The sequence below is a fragment of the Rousettus aegyptiacus genome, unplaced genomic scaffold (assembly GCF_014176215.1).
Source record: "Rousettus aegyptiacus isolate mRouAeg1 unplaced genomic scaffold, mRouAeg1.p scaffold_m13_p_9, whole genome shotgun sequence".
In the NCBI taxonomy this organism is placed as follows: domain Eukaryota; kingdom Metazoa; phylum Chordata; class Mammalia; order Chiroptera; family Pteropodidae; genus Rousettus; species Rousettus aegyptiacus.
The window spans coordinates 22,629,828-22,642,862 of NW_023416312.1; the positions used below are offsets into that span (position 1 = coordinate 22,629,828).

The 13,035-nt window shown below is 35.6% G+C and overlaps 1 long non-coding RNA gene across 2 annotated transcripts in view; it reads right to left on the minus strand.

Moving 5' to 3' along the window:
* Positions 1 to 1,718: 1,718 nt before the first annotated feature.
* Positions 1,719 to 13,035, minus strand: part of LOC107505636 — a 31,856-nt gene continuing 20,539 nt past the window's right edge. For both annotated transcript variants that reach the window (XR_001595753.2, XR_001595754.2), the window contains exon 4: positions 1,719 to 7,980. This is a non-coding gene — a long non-coding RNA (uncharacterized LOC107505636). The remainder of the gene's footprint in view (positions 7,981 to 13,035) is intronic.

Here is a 13,035-nt window from a genome sequence, read left to right on the forward strand (position 1 = left end):
GTTATTTCAGTCTTTGTTCTCTTTGATTTTCAGTTTTCAAGCGTTCTATTGATACATCCTCTAGCTCAGAGGTTTTGTTTCCCTCAGTTCCACCTGGTCTACTAATAGGCCCATCAAAGGCATTCTTCATCACTGTTACAGTATCTCTTATCTGTTTAATTTCTTTTTAGTTCTTTCTTAGGATTTCCACTTCTCTGCTTACACTGCCTATCTGTTCTTGCATGCTGTCTACCTTATCCTTTGGGGTCCTTAGCATATAAATCATAGTTGTTTTAAATTCCCAGTTTGATAATTCCCAAATCCTTGCCATGTCTGGTTCTGATACTTGTTCTGTCTCTTCAAATTGTGTGTTTTGCCTTTTGGTGTGCCTTGTAGTTTTTTCTTGATAGCCAGAAATATTATACCAGGTAAAAGGAATTGCTATAAATAGACCTTAAGTAGTATGGTTATGAGGTGTGTGTGTAGGGGTGAAGCATTTTATAGTCCTATGATTAAGTCTCAGTATTTTGGTAAGCCCATGCTTATGGACTATGAAATGCACAAGTGTTTATGAGGTGTTTTTTTCTCCCTTTAAGGAGGATGGGATATGTAGAATGGGCTGGAGTTGGGTATTTCACTTCCACAGGTTAGGTAGGCTCTGAAATTACCTGAGCAAGATTACCTAGTTTCCCTTGAGGGCCAGCCTTCCTATGAAAACAAAATGCTCTTGTGTATTTCAAAATAGTTCCTTTTCCCCTTCCCCTGATGGAAGCCTGAGGAGATTTGTCTTTGATATTTGGGACCTGGTTGAGTTCCTAGAGGTAAATTTCACTAATCGTAGGGGCTCCACTATGTGTAGATCCCCTGGAGTTTTAATTCTCAGAATTTTCAACACTGAGCTTCCAGCAATTTGCAATTTCAATTCAGGTTTCCCTATCCCGACACTAGTTCCTGTAGTGGTTTCCACTGGTGAGTTTCTGCTCCTGTAAGCTGAAAATCCCTTTATTCTCCTATTTCTCCAATCTTGAGGTCAATGGGTTGTCCTGTGTCCTTCTCTCTCCTTTAAGTATCGAAGAAGAGTTGTTAATTTTTCAGTCTTTTCCACTTTTTACTTATTTGGACAGAGTGACGATTTCCAATTACTAACATGTGACACTGGAAACTGGAAGTCCCTTGCTAGCAGATCTTTTCTGAAAGAATTGCTAAAAGAAGTTCTTTAGACAGAAGGGAAATGTTGCCAGAAAAAAGCCTTAAAACATCAGGAGTAAAAGAAGAGCAACAAAATGGTAAATATCTCTGTAAATACAATATTCTCTCCTGTTGAGTTCTTTAAAACATTTGATGACTGAAAGCAAAATTTATCACATTTTCTGATGTTTTTAACATATGTAGATATATTACATAAAAGGCAACAACAATATAAATGGGGGGATTGGGCACCTATATGGTGGTGTTATTTTTCCACTTGAAGTAGTAAAATATTGATTCTGAGTAGACTGTGAAAAGTTGAGTATATTATAATCTCTAGAACACTAAACATACTATATGAAAAGACAGTAAAAAGCACAATAGAAAAAATAAAATGAAATATTAAACATGCTCAATTAATCCAATATGAGGCAGAAAAAGAGAGAGAAATCAAATATAGAGGTAATAATCACAAAACAAATAACAATAAGCCTAAATCCAAATATCAATAATTACATTAAACATAAATATAAAATTCAGAGATTGTTAAATAGATTTTAAAAAGATACAATTATATACTGTATATATGAGACTCACTTCAAATATAATGATATAGATATATTAAAAAAGATACAGTTTTATGCAAATACTAATAAAGGAAAGCTAGCGTGACTGTAATAAAACATATACACACACCATGGCAAAGTGCTGCAATGCTGAATCTAAGCTACTTGTCACCAGTAATTCCTTAATAAATTACTTACATTCTTTTCTCAGCAAAATTGTATATATTTTACCCACAGATCTTCCAGGCATCTGGATACTTAAAAGCTACCTAGCACTAGCTGGCTAGTTTTTGTGAATGTTCACGAGTTTTGCAATTAGAATCTTGCAGACTGCTCTAATCTAATGGCTTACATTAAGAACACAAGACATTAACATCTTTCTCAATTTTCTCAGTTAGGTGCAGAGTAATTTACCAGGCAGATTTATTTCCTTTAACAAGAACAGGTCTTTATTCCCCATTTTCATTTTACCCCCTCTGTAGTAGAAAGCCTGAAGCTTCAAAACTACAAGAAACATGGTGGCTATATAACTAACATCACTTGCCTTGAGTCTCATTTGTCAGTTAAAGTTATGTGTGGCCAGCACAGATAAGCAGGTATTATTCTGAAACCCTTTTTATAAGAGTAGTTCTTTAGAAGGATAATTATCTACATTTTCTATGCCATAGTCCACATAGAAAGTGATATTTGTAAGACATTCTAGATAAGTAGAGAATGCTCATGGCCAGAGGCAATTGGCCAGAGGGGTTTAGTTCCTTTAGGCTGCACTGAGTTTCCCTAAAGGATATAGGGAACCACTGCATTGGCACACCTGTAACCCATTTGTGGAAAGCTACATCAGGATAATGGAAACTATTTTAGCATAAAATGCAAGTTCTTGCTGTAGCAATCCCTGTGGGTTTCCCTTTCGAGTTTCTAGAATCCTCAATTCAATTTACTTAATCCCTTTTACGTTTTAAACACTTCATTTTCTTAAGTAAAAGAGAACATTAAATATTATTACACAGGAGTTTCCTCACACATAAAAGAATATAAAAACAAAGCTATGTATGCTAACTTCCCATGGGAATGACAGGCAGAGAAATGATAGAGATCTTAGATCCAGTTTTCTAAATTTTGGAAAGTTACACATCTTTTCCGTTTTCAGTTTTCCATTATATAAGAGAGAATAACACCTATGTGATATGGTTGTTGTGAATATTAAGATGAAATACCTTATGAGATATGCTTAACATACTGCCTAGTACATACTGGGTACTCAGTGAATAGTTTGTTTCCTTTTCATTTTCATTCCCTAGAGTAATTTTTGCTAAAGAAATTATGAGTAAGGAGATACTATGTCAGCTTTGAAGTCTCAGAGAAGGCTTTGCGGCGGGTACATAATGACCTTGGTCTTGAGGGGAAGCTGAGATTTGATGGATAGTGAAAAAGAATAAAAGCCTCTTAGGTCTTGGTAATAAGATGGCACAAAGCTAATCTTTGAAGTTTCAGGCAGCCAAAGGTAGGATTAATGAATAAGGAACACTTGATAAATAGGAGAGATATTGATTTGGAACCTAGCCTTAAAGAAACGCAGTGAGAAAGCCTTACTTGTGTGGATGTGACAGCTGACTTCAGGTTAGCCCATGACCACATAGTAAAATAGGCAAAATTTTCCTTTGGTGCTTTTCCAACACAATTTTACTGTCTTTTCTTCCTTTTCAGTTTTGCCTCTTCCAAGGAATCTACTATATTACTTATGCTCAACTATCACCTATTCAGGAAGAAAGAGGGCTAAAACATATCCGATTCTTACTTGTTATTTACCTAATGGGTTAACCCTTCAAGTTCATCAGCATTTTAAAAGAGAATCTTGGATTGCCCTATGATTAATCAAGAGAGAATCTCCCCTGTGAGGAATTTCCAGCACTTCTCCTGAGTAGGGAAGATAATTTTGGTTATAGAGACTACTCACTCAAATTATACCACTCCATCTATGGGTGATAAGGACCCTAATTAATAGACCTGGGAACGCACAGTCTAGACATAATCATGATTTAATATCAACATTCTAAATGAGGCTCTAGAAGAATTTATCTGAATAACACTTTTGTGGGCATCAGGGTTGAATAATAGAGAGAAGCACCACAGGGATTCCTGGAAGAAGCAGCCCTAAGTATAAAGAAATGGAAAAGCATGTAAGTGAGAAAAGTCAAGATCCAAAGTAACAAAATTAAATCCAAAGGGTCAGATACATGATTATAAAGCGTTTTCTAAGCTTTATAGTTAAGAGAGGTGGGGTTCAAAATGGAAACTGGTCAGGAACAACTGGCAAGTCCAAGGGGGTTATGGTGACCAGTCCATCCATAACATCCATGGCTCATGTTTCTGATTCAGTGGCTGCCAGCTGTGACTGCCCATTGGATTAGTTTAAAAGGTTAAAGGAAGAGGTAAACATGAAGGATGCCACAATGGAATTTTAAATAAACATTAGAAGATAAGTGGTAGCTGTTAAAATACAGAAGCTATGAAGCTATTGGAATATAGAAGTTATGACAGATAACATCCTGAGGAGGTAGTAAAATCACTATTTAAAGACTCATTAGATACCTATTCATTTTTAAGACAGGATTTAAGAAAAATAATGAGATCTATCTTGTGGTAGTGCTGAGATATGAGCTAAATGACCCACAAGAGGTCTCTCCAAACCCAAGAGATTCTATTTAAACGTTAGAATCCATCTACTAGAATGGAAATTAAATCCAATAAGCATTCTCCTTGGAAAAACATTGCTTTATATGAGCAATGATCTTTTTGCTCTTTTCTTTCTTTCTTTTCATCCCTTCTAAATTAAAAATGGGCTCAAATCTATCTCAAAAGTAATTTTCTTGATATTAACCCCTAAGAATAGAATTCATAGCCGAACATACCAAGAATGAGAAGTAGGCTTCTTCTTGATAGAGGTTTCCTGAACTTTTTGTTGAAAAATATTCTGAAGCTGCATTTAGAGGGCTGTGTCTGATTATCAATGCCTTCCCTGTTCAGGAAGGAAGGATTGAAGCATGCTTACCAGGTGTTTGCTACTCCTACTGTATAACAACACAAGGAGTATTTATAATTAAAAGCAATAAAAAGGTAATCTAATATTTTAATATTCTGAAGGATATATGATCTCACAGGTATCAATGAGATTTAGTGCATTGTATAATAGACTCCTTCCAAGAATATGGAAATAAGGGCTTATTGTTCAAATTAAAAAAAAAAAGATCCAATAGAAGAGGAAAAGACATAATACTGATACACTAAGAAAAGGGAAGAAACTATTTTGCAAGTCCACTAGCCTAAGGTTGGAACTCTAAGGAAAACATTTAGGTATGATTTAAAGGAAAGAGGAAACAGAACTGATTTCATTATGGCTATTTATCACACTGCTTAGCCTAATGGAGGACACAATAATATTCTCCTAATTACTGATTACAAAACTGATTTTACAGGCATAGAGCTGAACTGCAATTGTCATCCATTTCCAGAGCCATCATGGTAACCCCAAAACTATACTGCCTAAATATTAGCTGGAACTTCAATCCCTTGCAATGCTTAATGACTTTTCTTTTGATAGTCAAGCCTACTTAGCTGCCTAAGAGCAACCAGGGCCCAGAAGGTAAATATTGCACATCACTGCTTTACTATCTATAATTGTGGAGATCTTTCATGTGGCTCTGATGGCTTTAGTAATGTGGAAGATCCCAAGACAGGGCATATATTCCTCCAGCCTCCTATCTGCTTTACCTGAGATGAGTCAAGGTGTGTATGGGTGGTAGATGGAGGCAGGGAGATATGAGGGGATACTGCCTAACAGATTGTTGGAACTCAAAGATTTATCAAATGAATAAGTTAGACAAATGAGAGAAATTTTGGTGACTACCTTAAATAGTGGGAGGAAAAATGCCTGCTGGTCTGGGAAAAACAGATAAAACAAGCCAGAAAAATAGAAGCAGGGCACTGTAGATAAGATTAGTGCTTTTCTATCCTGCTGTCACCAATCATCCTCTTAGGGTAGGAAAACTGGAATAGATTTGCACAGGAAGCTTGTCTGTTGGTGAGAGAGTCGCAAAACAGGAAGGTTAACCTTCAAATTAGCAGGGGGAAGTTTAGACAGGCATGATGAAATTTGGCAGCACTTTATCTGGGAGTTCTCTAGCATGTACAGTATGGAATAAGAGGGTCATGCAGAAGAAGACTAAAGCATACAGTTTGTTCTAACTTTGAATCTGGACCTGGACAAATAGTCTCTCTTTTACAATATACTGGTATGTTGGGAGATAAACAATATCCAAAACTCTGGAACCTTTAACACCTTTATTGGAGGAAACAACTGTGCTTAGTTAGTAACCAGAAATAAATTAAAAGTTTCTGAATAAAAAAAAATTTTGTTTTCAATTTAATCTTCTCTTAATTATTCATTTTGGATTTTAAGCTGTGCTGCCATTGTTACTTTTAAAGAAAGAACATTAGGTGATGTTTGACTGTCTAAGTAAATTAGTGCATAAGGCTATATAAAATTGGCTACATTTAGGCTTCATTTATAAAGCACCTGTGCAGAGGATATACAATCTTGGGAACGAGTGGTATATAGAATTCAGGATCAGAACAAGTTTTGCTTGGCAAATGCCAATTTTGTTTTACAATTACTTAGACAATGTTTCTGCCTTTTACGTTTCATTGATTTTGGTTATTTATAAGCAGAGTATTATTGTGAATATGTAACAATCTCCACTTAGGTTTTGTTATCATTCTAACTGAAATAACTATCTGCTTAGTGAAGTTATATATAATTAAAAGACATTAGCTTGAACTTACCCATTAACGTGGATTGTTGTCAATTGAGAAAACATCCTTCACATCACAGAGGCAACATATGTTGAACTAAATGCTGTTCTATATTACTTGTTAGATTGCTTAGTTCACTTCATGATTGGCATATAGACAGAAACACTTAACTCATTCTGTGCTCTTGGGCCCAGAATGGAATTGAGTTTTTCTCAGGAATTTAGAAAACCAGGAATTTACAAAATGTGTATTTTCACATTTAATTAGGAAAATATGAAATTATGTCATTTGGAACTGAGAATAAATTTCATAGCATTTGGAATACCTGGATATTCTGATATTCTTCAGGGTAGGTTGTAAGTCCTGGGAAATTAAAGCCCTCTAGGAGCAGCCCTTGTACCCTGATGGATGGGATTTGGTGGATAAAGACTCCAGTTCTCAAGCTTTTCAGGTGAGATAATTTAGAGGTTCATGTCTATATCATAGGTCAGCAAACTATTTCTGTAAGGGGTCAGAAAGTAGATATTTTACACTTTGCAGGCCACATGGTCTCTGTTGCAACTATTTAACTCTGCTGTTGTAGATAGAAGGCAGCCATAAACAATTCATAAACGAATAAGCATTGCTGTGTTCCAATACACTATTAATGAATAATGAAATTTGATTTTTATATAACTTTTATATGTCACAGAATATTATAGTTATTTTGATTTAACCATTTAAAAACAATAAAAACCATTTTTAGCTCATAGGCTGTATAAAAGTAGGCTAGATTGGTCCATGAGTTGTAGTTTGCTAACCCCTCTCCTATATTAGCTCTTGAAGTTTTCCTCTGGATTCCACAGTTGTATCTTGCTGGAAAACTCCTCCTTTGTTGCAACCTTTATCTTTCCTGTCTTACTTCCCCACTCACTAGTGTTCCTGGGAATTACCTCTCAAATAAGCTACTTGCACTTGGAGACTTGTCTTGAAGTCTGCTGCTGTGGGCAGCAACACTAAGACTACCAGTTTGGCTGATTAATCACTGAATTGAACATTCATTGCTTTGGCATTATGAAGACCCCAAGAAAGGCTCCCGGAATACTAAAAGTAGAGTCAATAAAATGATCTTTTCATTATATTATCAGACTGAAAGTGCAATAGGTTAAATATGTAACCTTTACCATTCCAGGCTTCAGACTTGCATCCAAGTAAAACTGAGAGTGTTAATACCTGCAAATGAGCCCAAGTTAGCCATTTCATCTTGAATCCACCCATACCAGGCTTATTGGCAGTGAGGACATGAGAGTGCTTCACAGCAGCATGTGTCCATGAGTCAGAATCAACCAAGCCATGTAACAGTCCACAGGAATCCTGGGGCATTGGGTGTGATGATAAGCACTGTAGCAACCTCTGTAGCCATGGGGATTTATGAAATAGGCTTCCTTTCCAAAGCTCTCTGAAAATAACCAAAGGGCAAAATTATTTCTAGTTTAAGAACAGCAGGTGGGTAGATAAGGCATTCATTTTTTGGTCCCATCTCACTCATTTTATGCAATCATTTCTTTCTTTGCAAATTGAAATAAAAGCTTTCCTCACCCTGTTCCATGCTGTTCCAGATGGCTGTACCCTCTCAACCTGGCAGGTGCCTGTTGGCAGTGAGGCTGTGAACTTACTAAGTACAGCATTTTCAGATCTTCAGATACAAATGAAGCAATGTGGACTATTTTACTAATGACAGGCTTCTCTAATAAAAGGAAAGGCCATGACATGTGGACTACAAGGAAATTATGAAGCCCTATCTGTCTCTAAAGATTTATGCACTGTCTAAAAATTGATTAATAGAAACTTATTTCCTCTAGTCCTACTTGGTATGCAACATACAACAAAAATATAATTGTAAACTTAAAAGGAATAAAGCTGACATTCTAGAACTAGCTCTAGGATGTTTACAAGTTCTAACAAAATCCTACAAAAATGTGTTTTAATTGGGTTTCTATTAGCAAGTCTAATCCATTGGGACTCCCTAATTATTAAGGTAAGTCTTAACTCCTTCTCTTCATTATTTTATTTCTCTCAGTCTGAAACAGAAAGAAAGGAGTTCTCTTTATTAAGATGTGAACTTTGAATTGACCATGAGTCCAACAAAGTAAACTATCACTGGTTCTTTCTAAGCTTGATCCTTTGGAGGGCTTCATTTTAAAATTCAGATATAGGGAGATTATTTGTCAGTGTGGTTTTGGCAGTGACAGAATTGCCCCTTGAAGAAAACAAGTTGGCAGCCTTGTAAGAGGAAGTGATTTTTATGCATTCTGTGTGGGAATTGGGTTCTGCAAACAAATGCCTAACTACTGGGGCTTAAAAATTGTGGAATGATGTTCAAATAAAAAAGCAACATGAAGCCAGTGAATGCCCATGGTCACAGGGTGTGGGAAGTGTAGCCATGGTAATAAAAACCAAAGTGCCAGGGAGTAGCAAACCAGTGCCCAGAACTATAAGCCGGCTGAAATTTCTACCAGAGGCTCTCCATTCCACTTGAAAAAAACTAAAAACAAAACAAAAAAACCCTCCTCCTTGATTAGACATGTGAAGGCTTGTGTTTCTGTAGTGCAGTAGGATGTAGCTAGGGTAGAGTATGGGGCATCCAGGTTATCTTCCTGTTTATAACAGTCTCTGGGGTCACTTGCTGCATGTTGAAGTGGAGGAGAGAAAGATGCTTTTTCTTAACCATCAGCAAGCTTCTCAGCTCTGGCATCTTTTCATCAATTTGCATAACTGGGAACAGCAGGTGTATTTCAGAAGCATATGGACCACTGCTATACCTTCCAAATATACACATACCTTCACCTAGGTTTCCCTCCAGGCCCACTCTAGGATATACATTCCCAACCACTTTTTAATGCCAAAAGGTTCACAATTAGGATTTTATTCCTTGGATGTCAGACCTTGTTTCTTAGTAACATACATATAATCCTAGGATTTATAACACATTAGCCCCTTAACTTTCAAATTTAAACAAATCTACAATGTTCATTGAAATTAACTCTTTTAAAACATTTCCAAAATTAAAATGGATATGCTCTATTAATCACTTGTACTTTACTGAACACAGGTTGGGGGAGGGTTAGGCAAAGAAGGATACAAAAAGGGAAGACTGAATGATCTCCATAATGATCAGGTCAATGGAAATGAAAATTGCCATTATTATATTCAACCCAATCTCTCATTGCCATAAAGAAAGAAGATTCTTCACAGGTGTTCATTCTTTATTCCTTCTAAAGTATATTATTTTATTTTCTATAAATGAAATATATAATAAAATACATTTTAAAAATAAGATCCAGACTAAATACTCTGTTTGAGAATCTGGAAATAAAATTCATCAGATAACTCTTTGGTTTTATCCATTTGGCTAGTAGAGATATTGTTATATGGCATTTCTCCAAGTCCCAGAGCTTATTTATATCACTTTGCTATCCTCATAACATCTGTTCTCTTAGGAGGGTAGTAATATATTTAACTGAATACTTTTCTGTTTAGCTGGGAGAAGATGCATTAAAAACACGGAAATGTAAGAACTGTCATATTGTGATAGTGTAGGGGACATGGAATACTCATAAACAGTTGGTTAGAGCTTAACTTGGAAGACAAATTTGGCCATTTTATCAAAATGTATCATGTAATATAATTTAACACAATAGTACCTTTTCCAGAAAGTTATTGTATGGAAGCACTCCAACAAACAAATGAACCAAGGTGTAAGATGTGAGATACAAAAACATTCATTGTAACATTGCAAATGTGGAAAATGCTAGAAACATCCTAAATGTTAGTAGGTTAAATTGTGCATTAATCACACAATGGAATATTACACAACCACTAAAAAGAATTAAGTAAACTTATATGTACTAATATAGAAAGGTACCCAAAATGTTTTAAGTTAACTGTATGTATACTATCATACATATACATATTGTTTTACAAGTAGAAATGGGTAGGCACCTTTTCATGTGGTTACCTCTGAAAAGAAGGATGTTGACGGGAAAATTTTACTTTTTATTTCATAGCCTTCTGAACTCTCTGAATTTTCTTTTGGGAAGTGACTATTCATTATTTCTATAAAATAGTAAAAAAAAATAAAAAGGAAAGAAGATAAAAGTGAAATATCCATCTGGGAGCAAAGGCAAGTGTTATTTGGGCCTACATTCTATCTTTGACAGTAGCCATACTGGGTTAGGTCAGAATCGCCTTCCCTGATGTGCCCTGAGCATCAGTGTTTCTGCATAGGTTATGGATTTGTCACTATGAAATAATATCTATCACCTTTGAATCCACATAAATTGCTCAAAATACTTCTTTGGGGTAACAAGTTTTAAAAGCTTATCACCCCCACTTCACACTCCATCATGGGTGCATAGGGGAGAGTCCTCTAAATTTAGTACTTTCAATTTTCAAGAGTTGCTTAGAAGTTTTTATGGATAACTTGGTGTTCATCTCTCCATGTCTTTCAAAAAGGTATAGTCTTTGATTATTTCCTACTCAACTTTGTCTTTCCAGGCAGAATAAGAAATGTCTTTTGTCTGTTTTCAAATAGAGTCATTTTAGCCAGTTATTTTAGCTGCCCTTACCTGAACACTTTCCAACTCCAATACAAATTTTTTTCAGGTTTCATAATCAGAATTGCAAATGGTTTTCTCTGCATAGTTGTACTGGGGTTTTATACAATGTTCCCTATTTTGTTTCCACTGCCTTCTTTCATGAAAAACTCCACTGTTTGGCCAGCATTTGAGAACAAGCTATTTAACTCCTTTTAGCCATTCTTTTCCCTCTGCAAGACACCAAACCTTCAAAATGAAAATGGAAAATCTTCAGATGTTTCTAAATTATGGAATCCCAAAATGGAACTCAAAGGGTCATTAGACAGAGTCTTTTCCAACTCCTCATTTCATAAATGGGGTAAACTGAGGTACAAGGAAGTTAAACAAGGGCTCCAACTTAAATTTCCCAACTTCCATGCCAGCCTCCTCCATTTTATCTGTGTGTAGGAGAGCTATTAAAAATATTTAATAGCTATTTATACCTTAGGTACTACCAGTGTTGGGGTAGGGTTCTGGAGGTGCCCTGCTGTGGTGGACAAGAGCTCTTTATTTGCTGGGTCAAAGAGTGGTGTGTGGGATCCTGAAGGACAGACAGAAGTGATTAGAGTGGCAGGTATGGAGGGTCATGGGACTCAGAGTAGCATTTCTTCACCAACCAATATGGAAGTATCTCCATATATTAACAACTGGGACAATCATCTGAGTGTGTCCAAGTTGTATAGCTCTTGTGTCTATATAGATAATTTAGATAAAAAAAGGAATTTTTTTCCTTCATTGGAATACTTTGATGTGTAAAGACTCAGAAATTGTCTCTGACAAAGTTATATAACTTTAAATCTTTTAAAATTTAGGCATCATGAAAATTACTTCCAGGTATTCTGAACATTACACATAATTAACCAAAGTGTAGGCGTCTCACACATTCAGTGGTATTAGAGTACTGTAACCTTTTAATATCAGTCATAAAAAATATTTAAATTGCAAAATAGACACACATACCCAGAAATGTGAGCTCTCTCAAAATGCATAAGGTAATGCTTATCTATCATCAAGGAAAAATGAATCACAGTAATGTTTCCCTCTGTGCAACAGATTTTAAATTGTAATTTATGCAGTTTAGAAGCAGCTAAGTAGCCCTATTACAAGATTGTTTGATAGAGACCACTTTATACAAATTACCTAATCAACTCAATTACCCTTCCTCAGAGCAGAAGAGTAAGGAATATTCAATCCCAGCACTGGGTGTGTGGGGATATATATGTGAAGAAATTCTTTGTTCTCTTATTCTGTTTTCCTGTCTCTGGCTCCTCAGGATGTACTACATGAAACACAGCATATGTGAAAGCTAAACAATAGGATGTATGGAAATGTCCCCCCACCCACTCCTACCTAAGACCAAAATATCTCTCTTATAGCTTGAAATCTCAGCATTCTATTCTGTCTTTAAGAATTCCAAATAAAAAAATATTCCTGATAAGTCATAAATACTTATATCTCTGATAACCTTTTTCCACACAGAAAAATGGGATCTAGGTTCTCACATTTATTTTTTCATCTATTTAACATGTCTTTCAAAAATATAAAAAATTAAATCACAGTCATACTTTTTAAAGAAATAGTCTATTGAAAATAAAAGACTAAATGAATAGATGCATAGAAAAGGCTCAACATAGTATCTGTTGAATGTTGGATGAATAAAAATTGTCAATTATTCCTCAATAAACTTTAAAAATTAATTCATAGGAATCTTGCATACTTGAACTGGGACATTCTTATGTCAGGTTCTGTATTATATACATACATGCGTACTCACAAAGGGGTCTTGTCACAGGGATTTGACCTTACACAATGGTAGAAGCTAGTTAAGTAGTCTCTGTAAGGTTGTCTTTGCTTCTGCTACTGGAGCTTAGAGTACA